General features: G+C 42.2%; 1 protein-coding gene and 1 non-coding gene across 4 annotated transcripts in view; both read right to left on the bottom strand.

The window, feature by feature from the left end:
* The window catches only part of SUSD4 (sushi domain containing 4), a 102,042-nt gene that overhangs the window by 50,451 nt on the left and 24,748 nt on the right, over nucleotides 1-26,843 (bottom strand). The window lies entirely within an intron of this gene.
* TRNAI-UAU (transfer RNA isoleucine (anticodon UAU)) lies at nucleotides 24,961-25,033 on the bottom strand. Its single transcript has one exon. It is a non-coding gene; the product is annotated as a tRNA-Ile (tRNA).

Raw genomic sequence — 26,843 nt, 5'->3', positions numbered from 1 at the left:
TACAGGGCATACTATCTGACTTAACTACAGTTCACAGACAACCTCAACATGCTATGCCAAAGTAACAGTTTTACAGTGCTTAGATTGGAGTAACTCTCCTTAGGAATGCACTGTTAGTGAGGACAATCATGGATTGTAAGATACTGAGAGCAATTCAGAACCATATATTCATAAGAAAAGAATGTCTAATGTCCTTTTACCTATTAGGTCCAGCCTAAAACATGTACACACCCAAGGGAGTTGTGTTTTCTCCATGTCTCTTTCTTTCTCTCTCTCAGTAAGAGGATGCCTGTTCTAAAGATGCTAGACAATTCACCATGAAACTTTTATATACGTTAAATAAATCCATTATTAAAATAATGTTGCTCAGTAATCAGAACATAACCTATAAAAATTATTTCAACACTGGCTGAACTTCATGGACATAACTCTAATACCTAAAGGCCTGTTCCGATTAAAGATCTACTGCATTTCTCTCAAAACCTCAACAGGTTTTGAACACATAAGAGACTTCCATAGATTAAGAACTACACAAACAGTCATCTACTCCTGAGAGAATAGCTCAGCAAACACCTTCACAACCTATGTATATATATATGTGGGATTTTAAAAGGGATTTATATAGATGCTGCCTATTGCACCAAACCTATTTCAGAGAAGGCACTGCAGTTTCAATACACACGCATTGAACAGTCAGAGGTCCACATTTCTGAAAGACCCCATCTCATCTTCATTTGCCAGGCCATCCCCTCCTTGCGGTTCCCTCTCTTATGGAGGTTATGAACAATGCTAACCTGTTCCTAGGCTCTCACAGTTGTGACACTGATGCTTTAAATCTAGCTGCTCCAGGAAATTTGTACTACCCCACCCTATCACAGTTTTGTAAGGGTAGTTTTTTCTTTTTTAGAGCATTTTGGGTGATGCCCTAGAAGAGGAGTTCTCATGGGAATGGCGTAAATTGATGTTGGGTTTATTTATTTATTTGATTTATAACCCACCCTCCCCAGCAAGCTAGCTCAGGGCGGGTAACATCATTAAAAGCACAACAAACAATGTATATAATCCTAATAAAACCAACAGTAAAACTCAAAAACCCTAACACAATGGCACATAAATTTTAAATAAACTGTAGGCACCCTACAGGTGGCAACCCTTCAAGTTATAGTATTCCCATTCAAGGGAGGAAGTGGGGGGAGGCCAGTAAAAATGGTATACAATAATATAAGCTGATACAAGCAGCTGACCTCAGTTGTAGGCCTGGTGGAAAAGCTCTGTCTTGCAGCCCCTGTGGAAAACTTTCAGATACCACAGGGCCCTGATGTTACCAGGCAGAGCGTTCCACCAGGCCGGAGCCAGGGCTGAAAAAGCCCTAGTCAAGGACAGCCGCACGCTCTTAGGGCCAGGGACCACCAGTAAATTCTCATCCAACGATCTTAATGTCCTTCGGGGAGTATACCAGGAGAAGTAGTCCCGAAGATATGAGGGTCCCTGACTGTGTAAGGGAGGGGTGGGGAACATCAGGCCCGGGGGGGCATTTAAGGCCCAAGAAACCATTTGGTCTGGCCCTTTGTGGGTCCTGGCAGATCTCTAGCTCAGAAGGATCTAAGACTGGTGATCCACCCCCTCCCATGGATAGGAATAGCCTCTATTCAAGGCAGATGTGAGTTTGTTTTGTAGAGAAAAGGAACCTTTTCCCCCGCTTGCAGAAGAGTCAATAGCTATGGAGCTGCTAGGGCAGCCCAAGAAACTGTGTTAACCCTTTCCCACCTGGGCCATGGAGAAACATATTCCCTCTGTACTACAAGAGGGCTGGGGGTGGAAGTGGCGACAATGGAGGAGTTAAAGGAGGCAGGGCCAGAATGCACGCGGAGGGGGGTGAGTTCTTCGCCAGTGGGTCCTCATTTCATCCCTGCAGGTGGAAGTATCAGGTGCCGACTGTAGAATCCGGCCCCGACCATGCGGAGCAGGAGCAACACCGGCGGGCGGCTGGACGGCTACGCCTGGCTGGTGCAACAGACCATCCTGTGCCACCAGGTGGGCGAGTGTGCCACCGGTTGGATGCTTGCCCGTGCGCGGGGGGGGGGTCATCTGGGGCAGCTGCCTGCTTGGGGCTTGGTCAGCTAATTTTTAAGTTGATAATTTTGTATGGCCTGCGAATGATGTTATAAATATCCAAATAGCCCTTGACGGAAAAAAGGTTCCCCACCCCTGGTGTAAGGCTTTAAAGGTCAAAAACAGCACCTTGAACCTGATCCGATACTGCATCGAATACTGATCTGATGCAGGTAGTAAAGCACTGGCTTTATATGCTCCCTGGGTGAGGCTCCCGTCAGGAACCTTGCCACCGCATTCTGAACCAGCTGGAGCCGCCGGGTCAGTCTCAAGGGCAGCCCTACATAGAGCGAGTTACAGTAATCCAGCCTAGAGGTGACCGTCGCATGGATCACCGTGGCTAGGTCAGGGTGGGAGAGGTAAGGCAGCAGCTGCAGGCCTGGCGGAGATGGAGAAAAGCCACCTTGACCACGGCTGCGACCTGGGCCTCCATTGATAAGGCTTTAGGATATTATGACAAAAAATATGGTTTTTCTTAAAATAAGGACATGCATTATGATGCAGTCAACCATTTTTTTTAAAAAAAGAAACCACCTTGTTTAATCCCTGCTTAATCATCTTGAGTCTTCATTCTGAGATGCAGGGGCAAAGGGCTAGGAAAATATTTGTTTGATTTAAGCCCAAACAGGCAAATTCATGCAATTCAGCCATTTTTCCTGAATTTCCTGAACAAAAATAATTTAACTTCTTAAATGTTCAAGAACAGAGATCTGGAACCTCAAACAATTTATAGAAACTCGAGGAACTTTCTTTGGGAAAAGACTTCTGAAAGAGGCAAATCACTTTCTTACTAAAAAAAAGATGTAGTTATATGTTATAATAAGAAAATAAAACATATGACATGAATAGCTGCATCTTATTATTTGAACTTTCATAACATTCCCAACAAGCCACCTTGCTGCAAAAACAACTAGAAATGAAGTTTTTCATCAGTTGCCTTATGATGTTGTATCTAGAATTAATTACCAAGATATTGGTATTTTATCATTATTGTAAGCAACACTGGAGACTTAAGGTTGAAAGCCTTGATATAAATATCTTAAATAAGAAATAGTTATGAATGATCTCACTTGAAACAATGAAGAAAATTATGGTTGAGCTACTAATTAGATGGGGTTTATTGTACATTATATTGAGATGATTATTCAGTGAGTTTTATATAAGTCTGTAAACCCACTTTGAGTCCTCATGTTGTGGTATAAACATTTAATTAATAAATATGGCTAGAAAGAGATCTGAAAATTTTATAGCAGTATAGGCGGGAAGGAGCCATGGCTCAATGGTAAAGCATCTGCTTAGCATGCAGAATGCCACAGGTTCAATCACAGCATCTCCACTTAAAAGGTGATAGGTGATGGGGAAGACTTCTACATGAGACCCTGGAGAGTCACTGCCAGTCTAAGTAGACAACACTGACCCTGATGGACCAATGGTCTTATTCAGAATAAGACAATTTCCTATGTTCGTGTGCATAAATCTGACTTCCTCATTGAGATTTCTTCCCTCTTTCACATTTTTTCATACTGGAAGAAGTACTTGATACAGTGTAACACGAGTGCTACTTCAGAAGAGTGTTCTTTCTTCCATTAGTATAATTAGCACATTCATTAAGAAAAACTTGTGCTGTCTTTCTGATAATGTGGAATACACTCCTATGCCCACACAGAAATTACCTCCAGATAGGGAAAAAAAGATGTTCAAAACAGAACTTTATTATAGTAAAGAACAACAACAACAACTGCTTTCCCACTCATGCTGCTTGGTATATTAGGTATAAGAACAGTGTGAATAAATGCCATTCACCCTAAAATTCACCTCAGTAATTTAACCATGGGGTTAAACTGTATTCATGTCACAGGAACCCTTTGCAAATCTGTAAGTGGTAGAGAAGACAAGTACTGGGAATGATGCATCCATCCCCCAAGACAGAGCACTCAAGCTCTTAATTATGCAAATAGACATTTGGGGAAAAACAAAATGCTTGCCATCTCACAGCTTGCTAGAATGTCACATCTCAGGGGACAGAGTCAGGGACAACCAAATGGCTAGATAGTTTTCTCTTCCTCTGCAGGCAGGAAGATCCAAACAACCCTGGGGTGGAAGTGGACTCCCAAGAGGAGATGATAAATTTCTGGAACACAGGAAAGAAACTCTCTTTCATCTTGCTCTTTTCTTTGGATGGGAAAAAGCCATGAAGTACTAAGTCTTTACCTAGGGACCCCATCTTGCCCTCATGGCAAGGGACAATAGGGAGAAGACCCTACTCTAAGAACTCAGGTAATGATGAACTTTTCACTACAGAAACTTCAAGAAATACTAGCCTGTTCTAATTAAGCATTGGTTTAGGACAGGGGTCTGCAAACTGTGGCTCCCGAGCCGCATGCGGCTCTTTGGCCCGTTGAGTGAGGCTCGCCGAACTTGGTTCGGAGCCCCTGCTCTTGCGCCCGCTCGCGCCGGCAGCCGGGCTGCAGAGCCGGCGGGCCTGAGAGAGAGAGAGTGGGCGCGCTGTCTCCCCCCCCCACCGCACCATGGAGAATGGCCAGGTCCCCCTTTCCCTTGCCCTCAATGGTTGGGAGGCTAAAGCCTCCCCTCCCCTCTAGCTGCACGATTGCTGGGCGGGCAGCTCGGCGGTTCCTGCCCCCCCCGCCTATCAGCTGTTTGGTGGGGCGGGCTTCCTTTGGTAGACCTGGCCTCCAGCTGAGTCCCATTGGGAGGCCATGTCTACCCACTGGCTTTCTTGGCAGTAGACCTGGACTCCGAGGAGGGGAAAAAGTCCCCCTTCAGAGGCCAGGTCTACCAATTGGCTTTTATGGGCCTCCGGAGGCCAGGTCTACTGCCAAGAAAGCCAATGGGTAGACCTGGCCTCAGACCGGCCTCAGACCGGGACTCAGCCGGAGGCCAGGCCTACCAATAGGCTTTTATGGCGGTAGACCAGGCCTCCAGACGAGGACTCCAGACAGGGAGGGGGAAATGGCAGGGACTTACAATTAAATTTTTATCAATAAATAAGATCACTATTAAGTATGATATCAAGTTTTATTCAGTGTCCTATAGTTTAATTAAGACTTAAAACTTTAAAGTTTATTAAGTTAATAAACAGTGCACCTACCTATATAGTTTAAGAAATTTGGCTCTCAAAAGAAATCTCAATGGTTGTACTGTTGATATTTGGCTCTTTTGACTAATGAGTTTGCCAACCCCTGGTTTAGGACAAGTACTGAGTGTAGGATGAGAAGAATGTGTGTTTTCACCTTTTCCTTGTACTTTGAATGCCTGAAGCCTGATCTCTTTAAACACACCACTCCTACTTAGTAGTGCTATCTGAACTGCGGCAACATGATAGGCAGTGGGTAAACTCACCTTCCCTTAAGCATGATCACTTCTACAAGCTAGTGTTGGGACAATAGATCGCACTTTTGCAACTGTGAGTTATCACACTCACAGGATGGCAAGTTTATCCTCCACTAACTTGTAGAAGCGAATCAGGAGATGCAGCAACTAAACAGAGCCTCTAATGCAAAATGCAGGTATAGAGTGATTATGTGCACATCTTTTAGTGAGACACACTCTCTGATATGCAGGTGGTGGCAGATATCACACTGGTTGGTTTTGGTTCCCACCCCCTGGGGAGGAGACACGTGGGACAGCCTCAAGGCTTTCCATACTCCCAGGAACCTGAAGGAATGCCTTCACACACAGCATTATGTTGGTTGAGAGTATCAAGTCTCTCAAATAGTACACTGGCTGACCACTGAGTGAGTGACAAAAGGCAGAAATTTCTATATGCCCAGGAGACTCCCCTGATATGCAGAAAAATATTTATTTAGAGTATTTCTATGCTGCCCCTCCTTCCCCACACTGTGGTGGTCCTGACCAGAATCAGGCCCTGTGGCAGTCAAAAGAAGTTCCCTAATGGGAACTCGCTCCTACAAGACTGCGGGGCACCCCCCGGGATGCTGCAGCCTCTACTTCTGCCATCATTTAAGTTACCTTCTGGTACCTATTTGGTCCTTATCAGGACATTTTTAAGGGAACCAGGACCCAATCCATTAGAAAATATATCTCATTGTTTGGCCCTAAGTCTGCAAAGGCTTCTGAGCATACACACAATGCTTGAAGGGAATTCAGTAAGTGATGGCATTGGGGAAGGATCTCCAAATTACCTCCCCCTGCTATGATTCACTGCAGGTCCCCAGCTTATTTTTAATATATTATGCATTCCATTACTAAGGATATCCTTCAATAATGAATCAAATAAATAGTATAATTTCCCCATTTTGTTTAATAGCATCCTTTACCTAGATTTTCTGTCTGAACTAAATTACATCCTACCTAATCACAACAGACAAAAATGCACTTCCATATAAATGTTACAACACTCAATGCCTCTCTGACTACACTGAAGCCTTTAACTTTGCTCAAAGCTCGAGTGGCTTCTTCACATTAAAAAGAGATTAAATTAACCCTGACTTTATTATTAAGGCTTTGACATCTTTTGCTCTGGTCATTTTAGAACATGATTAAACCAACCAAGAGAATTTTCAGAGCAAGGCAAAAGATAAGCCTTTGAAAAGAACCATGAAAATGTTGTAAGCATGAAAACCAATCCAGCTGGTTTTAGCTGAAAAGATTTATCTTGCAGGGAAGACTATATCCAGCCAGGCAAGAATCGCTTTAGAACTAGGAGTGAATCCATTTCACTATAAACTGTTAGAAAAGAATACAATCTTTATTCTATTTTCTGGAATCTTTCTTGTTGCAATATTGAACTGTCCCTGACCTACCAGGAGAAAAAAAGCTCATAGAGGGAACTATAAAAGCCCTTAAAATGTTATAAAATTTAGAGCTAGATTTTTATCTATTTTTTCAATAGTAGTAATCTACAGAGGTTAAAAAGCGGTGTTTAAAACCACCAAGGGTAACAATGTACATGGAATCAGCAACAATTATACTGAAGAACATTTATAGCCATTATAGCCATTAAAGCAACAGCTATCTTTCATCCCACGCATGGCATCTTAGTCCAATCTGTTTGGTCTATGCATTATTTCATCTTTAGTGCCTTCCTATATTGAGGAGAATATTGTTATGAGGCTGTCTCAATTATTGTGAAAGGAACTACTTCAGAACAAAAACGTGAGATCTGGGAACTAACAAAACAAAAGCCTTGGAGGTTGGAAAATTCTCCCCACCCTTGAGAAACAGTCAGTTTCATCTAGTGGGAGGCAAAGACACACTGCGAGAAAGAGCCTGAATTTTTAATTAGGACAGAGCAGGGGTAGAAGCAGCCTGGGAAGATGTAGGAGACTTCCATCCAGGTCTCTGGAAGTCTGATGCATACGGTTGCCAACCTCCAGGTACTAGCTGGAGATCTCCTACTATTACAACTGATCTCCAGCCAACAGAGATCAGTTCACCTGGAGAAAATGGCCGCTTTGACCATTGGACTCTATGACATTGAAACCCCTCCCCAAACCCCACCCTCCTCAAGCTCCTCCCCAAAAACCTACCGCCGGTGGCGAACAGGGACCTGGCAACCCTACTGATGAAGGATCTGTTTTTCGTTTTTTTTTTGCTGCCTGCTGCAAGAATCTGTATTCTTCTGCAGTGTTATGCTTTATAAATGAAAGCTATATTACAAAATATCCAGTGCCCTTTCATCTAACAAAACCAAACCCTGTAGTTCTGCCTCCAAATTTCACAACGCTTTGAGAAATGGGAACTGCTTAACAATATACTACAGATGCTATTTTAGCTGATGGGTATATAAACTCATTAGCAACAGCTAGCAAGAAATTCAGCAACAAACTGTGTTTTACTAGCTGATCCAACTGTGGTAAACATATAAGAGTGGATAAAGATTACCCAGGCTAGCGGTGCCGTTTGTGGCACAGTGCAGGGAGATGAATGCCTGGCCTTTTCCTTTTTGGCAGCCAGCATATTCATGGTGAGCTGTGCCTGAAAAGTCCATAGCTATATATCTTGGTGGAAAGAAAGGAGATGTCATACCTCAAACCCTTTTTGATTTTCCATTTGTGAAGCCGACAAGCTGATTTGATGCTTATAAGTAAAACCTATTCTAGGGTATCAGTAAATGGTCTGAGACTACTACATGCTCTAACGTTGCCAAGGCTAAGCAGTTGTGGATCTGACTGGGTAACCTACATGGGACACCCATAGAGGCTTTATGTGCATTTACTAATTTGTATTTAAATGAAACATATTAAGGGATGAAGAAAAATGAAACACAAAACAGGAAGTAGGAAAAGCAATTGTGAGTAAAAGGTCTAGGAAACAAATGATTAAAATGCCATGTATATATCTAGGGATGCCAGCTCTAGGTTGAGAAACACCTGGAGATTTTGAGGGTGGAGCCTAAGGAGGGCGGGTTTTAGGAAGGGCAGGGACCTTAGCAGGGTATAATGCCATAGAGTTCACCCTCCAAAGTAGCCATCTTGGTTATCTGGAGATCAACTGTAATAGCGGGAAATCTCCAGGTACCACCCGGAGGATGACAACCCTATATATCTCTCAGCTGTCTAGAGCCATGAGTATCATCTCTAGGATTTGATACGGAGTTTGAAATAACTGGGATAGAGCCTTGTGATAAGATGCAAGGGCCTCTCACATGTTCCTGCTTACAATGCATTAAGTTAATTAGTGTATAAGGTTTACACATCTGATTTCCGCAATCTTGCAGGAATCTGATGCACCCATTAGGCCATGTTACATTATATGCACAGGAGGTAGGGGTGGCAGTCATGTCCTCTATTGCATAAAGAACTTCCATCTAGTGATTATGTAATACTGCCCCTGGATGACAAACTTCCTTGACAATATACTATTGTTTTGCATATTCAAAGCATATCTGCATGGATTACTTAATTTCTATTTGGGATTTAAGCAAAGTAATGCCATGAATAACTTCTTTCTAGAACAGTTTTATCCCTCCTTCCTCCAAGAGCTTATATACACGGCTTTCACTTTTCACCACAGAGACTAGGGAATTCCTAGAGCAGTGGTAGCGAACCTATGGCACGCGTGCCAGAGGGGGCACTCAGAGCCCTCGCTGTAGGCACATGTGCTGTCGCCCCAGCACAGAGTTCACCTGAGTTCGTTACTAGAAAGCCAGAGGGACGCGGGGCTGGGCTGCTCCCCTCTCCACACGCGCCTGAGGGCATTTTTCACATCACCCGCCCCTCTGCCCAGCAGCCCAATGGGAGCGCTTCCTCCCCTGTCACATGCGGCAGGGCGGCTCACATGTCAGATGGCGAGGGTGCAGCATGGACGGCAGCCTGTTGAGTCTGTGGCAAAGGTGATTCCCGTGGTGGGGTTGGAGAGCAGCTAGGTAGGAGGGGAGTATAGGTCACAGCGTGGCATAGCTGGAGAGGAGCAGAGTGCTCGGGCCACAGCGTGAGCTTTGCGGCGCCTCCCACCTTTCAGTGAAATCCCCTACTAAAAGAGGCACACCCATTTACCCAGCATGTAATTAACCTGTGGAACTCCTTGCCACAGGATATGGTGCTGGCATCTAGCCTAGATGCTTTTAAGAGGGGATTGGAGAAATTTCTGGAGGGAAAGTCCATCACAGGTTACTAGCCCTGATGGGTATATGCTACCTCCTTATTATAGATGTGGGCCACTGTGAGATACAGGAGCTGGACTAGATAGGTCCAAAGCACATACAGTGGAGGTGAATCAAAGGTAGGAAATGCACTCAGATGCCTTTTTTAGAGAAGGCCAAAAGGTCTGCAAATTCAAAAGGAATCCCAACTGAGAATCACTGCTGTAGATTGTTGATTCAGTGTTCTTTAGTGTTAACTAATAGTGTTAGCTATTTTTGGTATAGGGATAGATTTGTATTGGGTTCTTCATTTTTTTAAAAATTTTGTGTTTCTGTAGACTACAAGTTTTGAACACCCCAAAATGAGTACAGCAAAAAAAAAAGCAAAAACAGATAGTGGAAGATCATTCCAAATTGCTGTGCTGGCACTTTGCGATAAATAAGTGGGTTTTGGGTTGCAGTTTGGGCACTCGGTCTCTAAAAGGTTCGCCATCACTGTCCTAGAGCATCACAATGTCATTTTTAGGTACAATGAGAGGTGGCATCATGTAACATTACTCCCCCTCCCATTTTTGCTCCCACTTGAGTGATGTAGCCAGCTGGCAAACCAAAACTGACCATAAGACGAAGACAGCGGTACCTGTGTAGTTTCACCAGAACTCCAACTATCAACCTTATCATCATCTAAAGTTTAAAGAACTGAAATATGCATATTAATTATACAAAAGAAACTGCCGCTGCCTTCTTAACCTCACGTATAATATCACTGTGTATTACTGAACAGCTATGGCTTTTGCCTCCACTAAGGCTTCATTTCAAGAATAGGGTAAACAGTTCTCAGCAGTTATCTATAACAGAGATTGTTTTTAATTATGGAGCCAAAACTAAGGAGTAGCCATTACTAGGTGGCAACATAAAGAGAAACAAAGCAGCATGCCTGGTGGTTGTATTAATAATACTGTCCAGCCCAGCACCTCTCAAGCCCTGCTCTCTGTGTTCATGCCATCAGAAGTGAGGTGGGTTTCATAGTGGCACCTCCCCTATGGAACTCCTTTCCCCCTTTAGACTTGCCTAGCACCCACTCTACTCTCTTTCGGGAACCAGACCAAAGCATTTCTGTTTCCCAGACTTTTAAATTAAGGGGTTGATCTTTTAACACTATTTTTTATAGTGTGCTTTTACATTCATTTTAAACAGCTCGATGAATTATGTTTTAATTCTCTCGCTTTCCTTTTAACACTGGGTTTTAATTAACAACTTTTAATGTTTTATTGTTTTATTTTTATTTTTTTTTGTAAGCAACCTCAGGTAGGTTCCCTGGAAAGGCGATATAAATATTTTCTAAGTAAATAACACTCAGAGACAAGAAGCAGGAAAAATTAATACCAGTAGAGCCACTGCCTAGATCAGCACCTGGGCAGTGATTTGATGCCCTTCCCTACTAATACCGAACACAGCACCCATAGGGACCTGCCAGTGAGGTTCCTGATACCCACCTGCTTCTTCAACAAAGCATCTCTTCCCTAAAGCAAAGAGCCCACCCTGGCTTTCTTCTACTTCCTTCGGTCACAAGGTGCTTCAGAATAGACGAGGAGACACCTTTGTGCCTGCCGGAAGCACCCATCATAGGGGGAAACTTGCCTTGTATTCTCCCACCATATTGCAATTGGTCCAGTAACCCATGCCAGCCATTTTGTGGTAGCACCTACTCCCTATCCTCAAAATTCCAGAAGTTCAACAAGATTGGAGACCACTACCCTTCTTTGTCAAGAAGGTAGAGCATAGTAGCAGAACATCTGTCAAGGCCAGGATAAAACTGCTTTCTGAAAGCTCTATGGAATTTTCAATATTCTTACATCCTACTGGGCATAAAGTAATTTTTTTCTGCTTAAAGTTAAGACCTGATTCACATGCATCCTTGTATGCTGGTTGTATTCAGGTTATTCATGGCAAAATTGCCAAGATTGCAAGCTTTTTTAATCCAGCACACTACTCAGCTTCCTTTACATCAGCCCAAACACATGAAACAGTGTACCACAATAAATAACAAAAAGGCAGCAGACCTCAAATGTGCTAAACATATCAGTATTAAAACACTCCAAAGTTGTTGTATCTGATGTATTTTAAATACAAGTATATTCTTCAGGGATACTACAAAAGTTAAAAAGAAACAAGGTGTAAGCATCCCTCCTATCTTCAAAACAAAGAGCTCTTTTCACAATGTGATAGCTACACCACACTTCTCCCTATTTTTGTAATACCTGTGAAGAAGGGTCCATCTATACCAGTGGTTCCCAACCTTTTTTTGACCAGGGACCACTAGGACTTTTTTGTTCGGTGCAGGGACCCCAAGGTTCAAAATAAAAATTCTGGGAATTTGAAAATAAACTTTAATCATAACTGTTAGTTAAACATTAAACTTAGAATTATATTTGAATATATATATTTTATAATAGAGAACTTTTAATTGAAAATATTAATTTATTATGGGTTTATAACTTTGTTTTGCGGACCTTAATTTAGTTCTCACGGACCCCTGGGGGTCCATGGACCCCTGGTTGGGAACCAGTGATCTATACTCAAAACACATACGACATAACTATTTTTCCTAGCACTTTTCTGAGTTGGTCCTATTTTGTACAGTTTGCACACTGCTGCTCTTTTGTTATGAGAACATGGACATTTCTTGGTTTAACTATTAACCAAAGAAACCATTTACGAGTTCAGGATGTATTAAGAAATTTCCAAATTAATTCCAAATAAATTTAGAGTCTTCGGAATACCGCAGCAGCATTGTATTAAACTAGCTGAAGACAATGGGTCTCTGTTGAATCACACGGTTGCAAACTGGTGCAAAAGTGCCACAAAGCAGCTGCTGAAATATAGTATAACACAACAGCTTCTCCCTTCTTTCCTCCTGCTTATCCCCTTCTTTCAGAAAAGACAACTTGCTCCATATGGAAAGGTTGTGCAAAGACTGCTCTAAATCTCTAGAGGTTTGCTGTGGAAATTTTGAGATGGCTCTAATAACCAAAGCCCTTTGAGACAATCCTCCATTTTTAAAAAGGTGGGAAGACAGGGCACGAACCGAGGGCACTTTTATCCTTGCTACTAGACTGTGAAATGCTGAGCCATCTTCCATCTCTTTTTACTTTGAGTTGTCTCCTTTGCTGAACCTACTGCTTTCAAAAGCAAGATTCTGATGATCTAGCTCGCTCACATTCTTTGGGCTTCCAGAGTCGGATGGCCTTTTCACTGTTCTACCCTGTCAGGAAGCATTGACTTTGCAGCTGACAGCGGGACAGGATCCTGTGCTCATGCTTCTCATATGCATTCAGCGTACACTGCAGCGGCAGAGTTACTTCAGATCAACTTGAAACAAAATGCTGCATAGGGACTAAAGCAGAAAGGGCTCAAATATGCAGAGTACACCATGCTTAAAAAAAGAGGAGCCATTCCAGTCTTCTGAAAGTCACAAACGCTAAGAGCCTCTGCTTTTAAGCATGCAAATGCAGAGCTCTCTGCCTCTGGCTGCTTTTCTCCCTCATTAGGGACATCAGCTGAAGTGTCCACTTACTGCTATGACAAGAAAAAGGACAGACGTGCCCAGATTAGCAAACTGTTCCTTAGGTATGAAATACTAGGCTTATCTGGAAAAACAAGACCTGAAATTGTGTGTACACACATCATCATCATTCTCTCCCCGGCTATCCCTTATGGACTTCCATTACCAACTGCTCCTGCAGGCATAAAGCACTCTGTAAACCCTTGATGCAGTTTAAAATGCAGTTTGTTGCCTCACTGTCAGGAGGCTTGCTGGGATGTGATTGGCATTAAGGAGCAGTCGCAACATGGCCTGGAATAGACATTTGCCTGTACTTGAATTAGGGAAACTAAGACAGACTGCAAGCAGGGGACAGAGACAGAGGCCTAAGAAGGATTTCAAGGGGAACGGGCAAGTGAATGGGCAGAGCAGGGCAAGGAGAAACACAAGAACATAGACAGCCATGGACAGAGATGCAAAGTTTGGTATCAGGCACTGTGTGGGAACTCTAGGCGAGAACTATTATCCTGTATATCAGTGGCTTCTTTGTGTGTTCTATGCCAAAAGGTCTAGGCTTATAGCTATGTTGGAGGAGCTTGTACCTCTCTTAGCTATTCACAAGTTGAGCAAAAGTTTTACCTCATAGCTAAGATTGTATGTTCGAAATGTTGTAAACTGCTTTGAGGATTTTATGATCAAAAAGCAGCCTATAAATATGCAGACACACGAGAGAGAATGGTTAGACTATGGTCAAATCACTACTCAGCCATTAAGTCACTGTTTCTCAACCTAACCTACCTCACAGGGATAATGCTAGGATAAAATAGAAGGATCATGTCTGCTACCTTGAATTCCTTTGTGGCAGAATGGAATAAAAATGTAATAAAATGAATATACACACATGACTGTAAAGTGTAGTCAAGTCACAGCCGACTTATGGCAACCCAGTAGGGTTTTCAAGGCAAGAGACTCACAGATGTGGTTTGCCATTGCCTTCTTCTGCATAACGACCCTGGTATTCCTTGGTGGTCTCCCATCTAAGCACTAACCAGGGCCAACCATGCTTAGCAGATGAGTTCTGATGAGAGCAGGCTAGCCTGGGCAATCCAGGTCAGGGCGAATAAACACATAAAACCCATGAGTTTAGTATTCACTGACAGCACCTCACACCTGTTGAATTCGCCATATATAAAAACATCTCTGGGGACTGCTGGACATGCTCTTAATACCCCCAGAACACTGTTGCATTCTGCAGCATCAATACTGCGGGATCCTTCAAGAGTACTGACTCTGTGCTGGAAGTAGCACTGCTGAATATTTTCCTGGACCATCCAGAACAGGGGTGTCGAACTCAATTGTTGCTAGGGCCGGATATGATATAAATGTCACTTGGTCAGGCCGGGCCAAGCCTCGCCAGCCAAGATTGAGAGTGGGGGGGGGGGGCTGCCTTGGCTGGCTCATGGGTCAGATTAAAGCTCTCAAGGGCCGGATCCAGCCCTTGGGCCTTATGTTTGACACCCCTGATCTAGAGTATTTGCTTCAATGAGACTTAATTGGCAGCACTAAGCACTCAGAAGCATATACAAGAGTGACCTCTACAGGTATGGGACTGCCTAACTATGGAAAAATTCCAGAGCCTGTGGGGTATAGAGTTCCTGATTACTAAGAAGAGCATAAAAGTAAATTCAGCACCAAGCCCAGACTGGAAGCCAAATTTGCTGGGATTGAGTAGATGTCTAGATGTGCCTGAGCTGGACGGAAACCACTTTGGACCTAATCTTGTTTTACTGCAATCCTACTATTAAATAACATTTCATCTTTTTAATATTCAATCTGTATTAATAAAAATTAAGTCACCACAAATGAAAAATAAGTCCAAATAGAAGCAACTGTTGCAAAGTGGGACTTGGACTGAGTTATACATAAAATTAAAGACTGATTTAGTGCTTCCAGACTTTTTTACAAATTGAATGGCATAATTTATTATTCCCTGTGAAATAGGTGTTACATACTACTCAGCAATTCTATGAATTTGGTGACTTGAAGAAAAAAGAAAGATTTACAAAGTAAACCTGCCAGTTCTTCTCTTAGAGCATTTAGCTCTTAACCAGCACAGCTTTTGTTTTGGTTATAAAAAGATTGCTACAACTGTCAAAAATTGTTTACTGTACATAGATATTATGTACACTATTCCCCTTGAGTTTCCTTGGGAATTTGCTAAATTTCAGATGTAAAAAAAGAGGCCTGCAGGTCTTTGAATACATTTAATATAAAGCTTACCATGCTGCCAATAAAAATATTTGTAACGTTTGAGTTAATAAAGAGAAAAGCAGCCGTAATATCAACTCCTGTTTCTTCTGGGTGTTGATTTTAGAAAATGTATGTAGCATTTGTAAGCAGTCGGAACCCTCCTCCTGCTAAGGGGTGCCACAAAGGCACGGGGGCCAAAGACTGGCATAAGAGCAAGACACTGCTCCCCACAAAATGGATGCCTCTCAGAGGGTTTTGGGATCCATCTTGTGTGTCAAGCCTGGGCAGGTAGGCAGTTGACCGCTGAGCTTTTCCCCTGGCCGGACAATGGGCTAAATAATCCCCATCGTGACACCCTGAGGTGATTTAATCAGTGCTCCATGCAGACCATTGCTTACCTTATCTGCACCCATCCCAGTAATCAATCAGTATCCAAAATAATTGTCCTGGCATTCTCTTGGGTCCTGACGACTCATCAAGCCTTTCCTGTGTTTTTGTTGCATCACCAGAAAAGCAACCAGTTCTTGGTCTCTGGCTTTCCTGCCATCTTACCTCATACCGTCGCAGGACCCATTTGGGGGTATAAATATTGGTCCTTTGGCCATTGTATGTTCTGGATCTGTGTGCATCTCCACTTGCATGTGAGCTCTTTCCTTTGCTCCTGGAAATGCTGGCCGTTTTCCTCTTCAGCGCTGCTTTCCCTGGATGTCCCTTCAAGACTGGTAACTATCACCCGTCCATGAAACTCTATCCAACTTCCTCCCTTTTCTCTTAGTCAGCTCTTGTATGTTTTTTTTAACAAGTTTTATTAATTTTACATATAAACGGTAATACAAAGAAAAGAAGACAAAAAAAAAGAAGGAGAAGGGATACCCCCACTTTTTCTAACATCCTAATTGAGTTACAGATATATTCCCTTTTTCTGGTCATAGTCAATCTAAATACATTCATGCATACATATTTGCTTGAGTTTAAGGTTAACCTCCATCAAACATTGGTTTAATTAACATTTATTCCCCATTAAACCAGTTTTGTGTTGTTCAAGAACTTTTTTTCTGCCCTATAGTTACTTATGAGTTATTCTTACTCTTTTTTATTCCCTTGTTCTCCCTTATCCTCTCTGGTTTCTATGTAATATTATACATCAAGGGTTTATCGTTTCATCATTCACAACCTTTCAGGAATATATAAAAGGGTTCCCAATGTTTTTGATGGTATTCGTATGTTCTGTCTTTTAGAAGATCAGTGAGTCTCGCCATATTCGCTCGATTTTTCCAGCCAGGTTGTAGTGTCTCTTGTATGTTTTGTGTGCGTATGTTCATTGCTTAAAATATATTTCTTGTTTTACTATTTTTATTCTTTAATAAAACCCATTAAATTATACAACCACATTATCCCATTTACCTGCCAAGGGGATCTCTCACTCTGTCTCCAGCTAATTCCAACCAAAGTGGAGACTGCCTACTTAGAGTAACATATTCATTTGAAGAAACACAGCAGTGAAACTCCAGCTATGGTCACGTGTTACATATTTGGGCAGTCTGAAGGGGAGAAAATTAATTACCAATGCCATTCAGAGGTTTAAGTAGTTTTCTAGTATGGACTTCATTCAACATATTCACTTATTAAATTAAATCTGGTTTCATTCATATTGTCCAGAAAGATGTAAATGTAGTTGCTATGGAATAATTCATAAAGGCTGAATTGCTAAAATACCATACAAATATGCACAATTGCCATTATCATGCCTGAAACAAAAAAGCTTAATGAACTATGTATGTGGTAACTTTATCATGGAAGCATTATATATGTAAACTCCAAGTGATAGAAGTGTGTTGAATGGTTCTTGGGCCTTGAAGAAACCAGGTCCTCCACTCAGTGGAGTAAATGGTATTTCCTTACTCTGGATTTACTTTGATGTATTCTTGTGCTGTTGGACAATACTAGCTCATGCTTCATTTCTGATGCTGCTTTGCTACATTTCCTAAGGGGACATATTTTTTCTTCAATCAATCATAAGCCTTATACTACTACCACAGCTGCATAATCCTTACATTACTACTATGCCCTGTAATCTTACATCATAAGCTAGATTCGGTATACTGAGATGTTTTTGTGGTTTCTGAATATTCTGCTCTGACAATTTAAGAGGCACTGGGCCAAACTAGACATGATGGTGTCCTTGTTGCTGCCACAACGATGCTGCCACCATTTTAAATTATTCTAAAATATTGTGAAGCCACAGTGTGGTGGGCTCAGGTACTGTTGTTCTTTCCTCCCATACCTTATCAAGTGCCAAAAAGGTGCAGGGGGGGAACAAAAGCAGTTCTTCTGTACATAGAGATTATGTACTATTCCCCTTGAGTTTCCTTGGGAATGCTGTTGCAGCATCTTAAAATTGCTTTAAATGCTGCCAGGGTCATTGTGGCCACCACAAAGACATCATAATATCTGATTTGGCACATAGTGCAACACTCTTAACACAGTAAGTGACTGCAGGAGTGGGAAGGAATAAAATGAGATCCCTGCCAAGGAAGTCCAATCATCTGGAGTCCCTTTGACAGAATGTTAACAAGCTTAGAGACAGGAACGAACTAGTATACCCCATTGCTGAGAAAGGTCTGTAGTTGCTTGTACGGCAGAAAAGACAACTTTGTGAAGGTACCAGCTTTAGCCTCCAAGTGCAGCATTCTTTGAAAACTTTAGAAGCCATTTTGATATAAAAATGTGCTTCTTTCTTTCCATTAGATTATTTAATTTCTCTCTCTCTGTGTGTGTGTATGCTGTCAAGTCACAGCTGACTTATGGCAACCTCGTAGGGTTTTCAAGGCAAAAGATGTTCAGAGGTGGTTTGCCATTGCCTCTGCGTGGGCTGAGAGAGTTCTGCAATAACTGACTGGTCCAAGCAGGCAACTTCTGGACAAGTGGAGAAGTGAACCCGGTTCTCCACATTAGAGTCTGCTGCTCTTAACCACTAAACCACGTTGGCTCTCTATTTACTTTCTATTCATTTAATTTCTAGGCACCAGAATAAAGAGATACAAGAAATCTTGCCAGATGGAGGCAAAGGTCTCAGGAGCTTCTCATCCGTTGTATGCTATTCTCTCCGTTAGACAGAGATCTAATGTATTACTGATTCAGTCATCCACAGAGGGAGGAATAAGAGATTTTCAGTGCTGCAAGATAATTTGCTTAACAACGAAGGCTGCCCCTTTGAATCCATAACATGTGATGTGCTATCCCCTCTCCTGACTTCCCACCTGTCATTTTAAGATTGAAATACAGCCCTCGTGCAAAACTGCATGTACTTAACACTTTCCCTGCACAATCAGGAGAACTCCTTAGTCAGGGGACCCTGTCTGCACCAAGACAGCGCTCTTTCCTGCTTTGACATTATTATACGCACATTTTTGGTGAGTGGAGAGAGCTGAGTCAGTGTAGACCAAAGATCCCCAACGTGGTTCCTGTGGGTGCCATGACACCAGCTGACACTTTTTCTGGCACCTGCCAAGTGTTTTTAGGAAGTGGGGAGAGCCAGGTGGGGCTTTTGCCCAGCAGTGCTTCTGATTGATTATTGGTGATTTGATTGGCTGTGCAGAGTTGTTTTTTTAATGTTGCTTTGGCAGGAGCTGACACTACAGCGCAAGGATTTTCACCATGTGATTGAAGATAAGCTCCAGCAATCATTTTATGGTTGGCTCCACCTCCTGTGGCAGCCATTCTGTTGTGCCCACCATGCCATGCCAGAATTCCAAAATACGTCCACAGGCTCAAAAAGGTTGGGGACCCCTGGCGAAGACTGTCTGCCTGTACAGGGAATCAGTCTGAGCTGTGTGGAGAATCTGTCAGAGCCTAAGTATGTCTGAATATTCTTGTCTGTCAGCCTAGTATATTTATTGTTTAAACGGTTACATTTATCCTTACCTTAAATTGTAGATCCTAATATTTCCTGTTATATGTGACTATAAAATAACTTTGCTATATCTTTAAAGACAGTTTCCTTGCGACTGATGACTGCTGTGAAATATATGAGTAACGACAGCAGTTTGAACCATCAAAAGTTTAAGGAGCAACAAGCCAAAGAGGCTTGAGCATTCCACCAGGGTGTAGTAGATCCTGGAGGGTTACCCTGGAATAAATGGGCTCCTCAGGATAAGTAAGCACCCCAAAATGGCAAAAATCTTGGTCCAAGAAGGGGAAATAGGGACTATCACTAACGGGGTGATCGTGTCCAGTACCCCATAAGGCACAGGCTATATAATGGCGGGTGAGGGTCAACTGTGGCTAGAACCTTCTAAAATAAGAAAGGAGATCTGTCCAGAGGGAACTGAAAAGCTGAAGAGAAAGGAAGAAGGTTTAATCACGCCATCATAAAGGGCACCTTATTACAACCTTTAAAAAAAAGCGGAAGTCCAGAGTATCGACAGCATGTGTGATCCTGCTCCCCGTTCCACACAAAACAATATAGCAAACATGATGGAACAAAACCAACTAAATACAAAATATTATTACTAACCTAGTTATGCTAATTTTAAGATTTGTTTCAATAATATTTTTATTTAGTAAAAAAAAGTTGTATACAACACTTTCCAAATCCATCTCCAGTTTTATAGACTTTAAGTTTATTTCACTATGCTAATCAGAATATGCTAATTTAAAGATTTTAATTGATTTTCCCATATGTTTTTTGTGTGGCATATATTGCATTGGGTAGTTGGTAAAGTGGTAAGGCAATTCCCAGTGACCACCTTCTCCATCAAACAGGAGAGCACAATGATGAACTGCCATAGGCTGTTGCTCACCAAAACCACAGAACAGGCTTACCAGTGGCCGCTAATAGCAGGCAAACTCCTGGTAACTGTTGCTAGTACCCACCAATGCTCATCTGGTTGGCGGGCGGAAGCAGGCTGGCCAAACGGGGGGGGAGGGGTCCTTTGTTGTTGTACAATTATACCACTCCCAGCTCATGCTGGCACCATACCAGGATGACGCTCTAGCATTTCCCAGAAACTCTAGTGTTTTGGAGCAAGTGCTAGAGTGTCACTCCGGTGTGATGCCAATGCTTCCGGGTCACACTGAAAGTGACGTTATTGCATGGTGACAAAGATCACTGCCACTGTCCCCTGCAGTAAGTACCCACCTCCCCTTCTCGCACCTGACAACCCTACCACAGAATGAGGGGGGAGGAAATGAGAAAAGAGCTGTCACTGATGCAAGATTCCTGAATTCCAAGACAGCATGAAACTGGTGGGCAGAAGGACCTACTAGAAAGACAAGGGGGAAGGTAAAGGGAGACTTTTTCCATCTCTCTAATCTGCTACCTTGCCTCTTCCAATGTTTAGCAGATACAACTGCTTCCCTTTCCATTCATCAACATATTTAATTCTCAACATGGCAAAATCTGTGAATCTATGTATACCAGAGACTGGAGCCCTGAACAGACAAAACAGATCTTTCAACAAACCTGAAAAAGGCCCAGATTGGCAGACAAAGTTGAAATCTAAAAATAATACATTGGGAGCGGGATTAACCCCACAAATAATAGAAGCAGTGCCTGTAGCATTAAGAAACAAAGGCCCTCAGTGGGCACTGCTAGGCAACCACAACAGTATTGCCAGCCTTCAAGGCTTGGTTTCCATCAGTAAAAGGCAGAGGGAGGGGGGCAGGGTGTTTTCAGGGCTGTTTTTTAAGGAAAGATTCATTGGAGCCAGGACCGGCAGTAACCAGTGGGCAACTTGCTACTATACAACTGGCTGGACTGGCTGCTTACTACTGTTCAATAGCAGCCACCTCACAAAAGCCAGGATGGTGTAGTGGTTAGAATTTCAGACTAGGATACCCAGGTTTGAATCCCCACTCTGCCATGGAAACTCACTAGGTGACCTTGGGCCAGTTACATATGCTCAGCCTAACTTACCTCACAGAGACCTTGTGAGGATAAAATGGAGGAGAGAAGAATGATGTACGTTCCATTATGGAGAAATGTAGGATATAATTGAATTAAATAAATAATGAATTTTTAGCCACCTTGGTGGACCTTGTGAGGACAGAAAGGTGGGATACAAATTACAAATAGTATAGGAAAGGGGACACAGGGCAAAAATTAGGAGCCCCCTGTTAAGTCCTTGTGAGTTCCCCATTGCAGAACTGGCCCTGGCCCAACAGTCCACACTTTCCCCCCTTTTTTTGTTCAGTGATCCCTGGGCAAAGTTTGCCCGGGGAGAAGTTTCCCGGGGAAGGGAAGGAGGGAAAGCTGAAGACAAGGGGACAGACAAAGGTAGATTATTTGGTCGGTGGAGAGGGGAGGGGAGAGACTATGCAAGCCTTTCAGGGCACGAAAGAGGAAATAGTGGAGAAGGAGAAATTAAGATGCCCTCAAGTTCTTTTGGTTCCCACTTGTTGCATTTTAAAGACCTATTTTAAAGACCTATTTTAAAGACCTATTTAAAATGAACAATCTTGATTCTTAATTTTCACTTCTGAAATTTACAGGGCAATCCTAACTGGAGTTAAGTCCATGAAAGTCAATGAGCTTAGAAGGGTGTAGCTCTGCTTAAGATTTTATTTTAAGTGTGCTTGTAATTGTTTTCTCCCATTAACTTTCCTTTACCTAATCTTTTTATACATTAAATTTAAAAAAATTCTAATTTATACTCAGCTATCTGAATTCAAATGATTGTCACCAGGTTTTCAGTAAATTTTCTATACTTCATTAAGCTTACTAGTACAGTGTTTTTATCTTCTTTAACCACAAAAAAATATTACTGTATCACACATACCCTACTATACTTTTCTTCTGCGGAAAAATCTGGGAATAGATAGAACCAGTTTAATGGGAGATAAAGGGGCAGAGATCTTTAAATAACTGAATACAAAAAACAGGTTCTATTTAAGGATAGATAATGAACTCTTGTCACAATAAAATGACCACATTACTGAATGTCTACATTATCAATTTTCTGCCATGTAATGAGTCATCCTGTCTGTAGTGCACAGATTGAAAGATTCAAAAGTAGGTTATGATTGAATGAAGGGGCACTTTTCTAAACCCAGTTAAAATTCTTCTAACCTGGCATTGGAAGTAGAGTGGCAAAAAGACATATATATTTCACAAAACTTAGTCATATGAAATGGTGAGTATAAGAATCACATATGCTCTTTTGAGATACTTGGATGTAGTAAGGATAAAAATGTGATGGACAGATCACTACAAGAGTAGTCATCATTACTGATTGGAACACCAGGTGAATATAGACCACCACCCAAGAAAAGTGAGGAAATTTGTTTATCAAGTGCATGCTAAAATTCTGAAATATTATTGAAATCATAGTTCATTTATAATACTCTGCACTTAGTTACTGATTCATTCTGTTGCTACGGAGTATAGATGTACTTCTGTCTATTCCTAAGCATATCACTACAGTTTTATGTCACTACTTCCTCATTCTTTGCATGGATAATTAACATTAGAAACAGACTACAGTAAAATGAAAATTCAACCACATGTAACAGCATGTAACAATTAAAATACTGCAAAGGTAATGTTCAGTCAGCAGAGGGCCAGCTTAAAGCTCAGCTTTTGCAGAGGTGCAAGCAAAAGGGCAAGAACGAAAGGGCTCTTGGCCTTGGTGCTCAGCCTGCGGCTGTGACCCTTGGAGCCTGTGACAGAAGATCTCCAGATTATATTACACCACAACAACAGTTGGAGACAGGAGACTGGCAACACATAATACAACTATCCCTGTGGCAGGATGTTGTATTATATGTAGGGTTGCCAGGTCCCTCTTTGTCACCGGCGGGAGGTTTTTGGGGTGGAGCCTAAGGAGGGCGGGGTTTGGGGAGGGACTTCAATGTCAGAGTCCAATTGCCAAAGCAGCCATTTTCTCCAGGTGAACTGATCTTTGTTGGCTGGAGATCAGTTGTAATAGCGGGAGATCTCCAGCTATTACCTGGAGGTTGGCAACCCTAATTATATGCCTAGGTGAACATGCATCAAGAGTAGGGTTGCCAGGTCCCTCTTCACAACCGGTGGGAGATTTTGGGGGCGGAGCCTGGAGAGGGCAGGGTTTGGGGAGGGGAGGGACTTCAATGCCATAGAGTCCAATTGCCAAAGAAGCCATTTTCTCCAGGTGAACTGATCTTTGTCGGCTGGAGATCAGTTGTAATAGCGGGAGATCTCCAGCTATTACCTGGAGGTTGGCAACCCTAATTATATGCCTAGGTGAACATGCATCAAGAGTAGGGTTGCCAGGTCCCTCTTCACAACCGGTGGAAGATTTTGGGGGCGGAGCCTGGAGAGGGCAGGGTTTGGGGAGGGGAGGGACTTCAATGCCATAGAGTTCAATTGCCAAAGCGGCTATTTATCTCCAGGTGATCTGATCTCTATCGGCCGGAGATCAGTTGAATTAGCAGGAGATCTCCTGCTACTACCTGGCACTTAGCAACCCTAATCAAGGGGAGGGGGAAGTGGTGCCACAACTGAGGTAGTGGTGGGTAGAGGGAGGTATGGTGATGGAAAGTAGACAGGCCATCTGAGAGGAAGGAGGGATCATCAGTTTCATTAATCAAAGCAAAGCAGTCTGAAGGTGCCACCCTACAAACAAGTAAAATCTGCAACTGCCTGTTCATGTGCATTCTCTGTGGTGGCTCCCACATTATGGAACTCATGAGGTTGTTGGGAACACTCCCACACTTCTATCATTTCATAAAATGTACAAAACAGAATTGTTCAGGAGGCCAGTCTTACAGAGGAGTAAAGCTACGATGTCATGGATCAGCTCAAGAGGCACCCTCTATTAGGGATAATGTGTTTTTTCTTCCAGTTCTTCAATCCTAGCCCACTGCATTATAATGTTTTACTAGGAATCTCTACCATTAGATTCAAATGTTATCATATTTTGTAATCCCTTGCTAATTGACTTAGTGGCTTTGTTTTACTAGGAAACTTTGCTGTTAGATTCAAATATTGTTCTCTCTCTCCTGGTATGCCTCCCAAAGGGTGTTCCACTCTGCAAATAACAACCTGCTGGTGATCCCTGGCCCAAAAAGGGTCCAACTGTTCCCAACCAGGGCCATAGCTTTCTTTGCCCTGGTCCTGGACTGGTGGAACTCTCTGTCCAGTGAGACCAGGGCCCTGCGGGATCTGGTGCATTCTGCAGGGCCTGTAAGACTGAGATGTTCCACCAGGCCTACGGTTGAGGGCAGCAACGGTTTCCATCATAGCTGGCCTCCCTTCTCCCCATTTTTTCTCGAAGACATGAAGCTGCCTCATACTGAATCAGACCATTGGTCCATCAAAGTCAGCACTGTCTACTCAGACCAGCAGTGGCTCTCCAGGGTCTCAGGTAGAGGTCTTTCACATCACCTACTTACCTAGTCCCTTTAACTGGAGATGCCAGGGACTGAACCTGGGACCTTCTGCATGCCAAGCAGATGCTCTACCACTGAGCCACGTACCCTCCTCAAAATATTTAAAATAGAGAAAAACTTGAGGCCCCAGCGAGGATCAAACTCACAACCCCTGGTTTATAAGACCAGTGCTCTAACCACTGAGCTATGGAGCCACCTCCCTAATTTAATTTGGGTTGATTGATTTGGGGACCCTGACCATTCCCCTTTGGGCTGGCTGCTGCTTCCCTGTGTGCTCTAAATTTATGTGCCAGTTAGATTTTAGAATTATGATCTGTGGTTTCAATTGTAAATTATTTTTGTATATTAATATATCTGACTGATGTAATGATATTTTAATGTGAGCCGCTCTGAGCCCAGCCTTGGCTAAGATACAGAGTAGGCTATACATTAAAAAATAAATATTTTTTTGTAATCATCTTAATGAATGATGGAATAGTTCTATTGTACTTGTAATCTGCCTTGAGTCCCAGTAACAAAGGCAGATTATAAATGAAGATGAAGTAAAATAGTAGTTGGACAATGTTTTTGCTAACCTACATGCTTTTATTTTTCATAATCAATAACTGAAAATACAAGTAAAGCTAATTTTTCCTTGTCTGAAATTGATGCACTCAGCACAAAAGTCTGACTCACATTTACTAAGGTACAGATAAGGTGGAGACATGCCTTCCTGAATGTGAATTACTTGAATAAGTGGAATTTTCACAGCTTCCTCTACATCAATGTGATTTGAAGTAGGTATGTATTTCTCAAATTTAAAGAGGCTTTTTTAAAAAGACAAAAATAGACAGCTTATGTCCAGACCTAACTCAACAAATGTATCACTGCTTCTTAATGTGATAATGGCATGTTTGTTGAGGGTAACTGAGAGATTAATTCCTCATTAGTGTTTAGGAACTAGGGACCAATATCTGCTAGTTAAAGTCCACATTCCTCAAAGGAGATGATGTTAGGGTCTGTTTGGCCGCAGATTTCAATGTGGATTTTAAAAAAGAATGCACAAAGAGGAATATATACAGAGTTTTGTTTTAACAATCCTGCATTGTGTGCCTACATACGTTTGTGTACACTGAGACCTCTGCAAAAAAAATAAAAATAAACAAGTCCCCTCCATAAAGGCTCACAAAAATAGAAAGCTATATACAAATACATGTCCTCTCCAAAGCCTTAACTGCTTCATCATGTAGCACCTTCAGAGATACTAGGGTAACATTTCTCAGTAAAGAGTCTTCAAACATCAATAGATAAAAGATAATTTTAAAAAATCCTTCATGAAAACTTTAAGTAAATCTTTCAAAGAATTCATGTGGGTGTTAAGTGCCAGCAAGTCATTAACATTCTTGCTCAGGGCTTGCAAACTGAGGGCCACGGCTTCCTTGGGTTGAGTCAATCCATCTTAAATTTGGCCTTCCTCTTTTCCTGTTGCTTTCAACTTTTCCTAGCATCATTATTTTTTTCTAGTGAGTCTGGTCTTCTCATATTAAAGTATGATAGCCTCAGTTTGGTTATTTTAGCTTCTAGGAAGAGTTCAGGCATTATTTGATCTACAGCCCACTTACTTCTCTTTTTGGCAGTCCATGGTATCCATAATTATCTCCTCTAAAACCACATTTTAAACAAGCCAACTTTCTTCCTTTCAGCTTTCTTCATCATCCATCTTTCACACCCATATATAATAATAGGAAATGCTATAAGTATGAATTCAAAGAACACAAAGAGCTGTTAAAAAGCACAGAAGACATTGTTTCTTAAAAAGAAAGTTCTTACCATGGAACTCTACATGTCAGAGAATGCTTTCCCTGCTCAGTGTTAACAGGCAGGTCTTTTGTGTCAATTGCTGTGGGCATAACAGATGAGTCAGGCTTCTCTCATAGCTGACACGCTGCAGGTTGTCCGGCTTGTTCCTCTTTTCTGTATACAATGGCACTTAAGCTTACAAGGGCTGCCATTCATGTGAACTGA

Source organism: Euleptes europaea, chromosome 7, assembly GCF_029931775.1.
Source record: "Euleptes europaea isolate rEulEur1 chromosome 7, rEulEur1.hap1, whole genome shotgun sequence".
In the NCBI taxonomy this organism is placed as follows: Eukaryota; Metazoa; Chordata; class Lepidosauria; order Squamata; family Sphaerodactylidae; genus Euleptes; species Euleptes europaea.
This window is presented reverse-complemented; position numbering and strand designations above follow the sequence as displayed.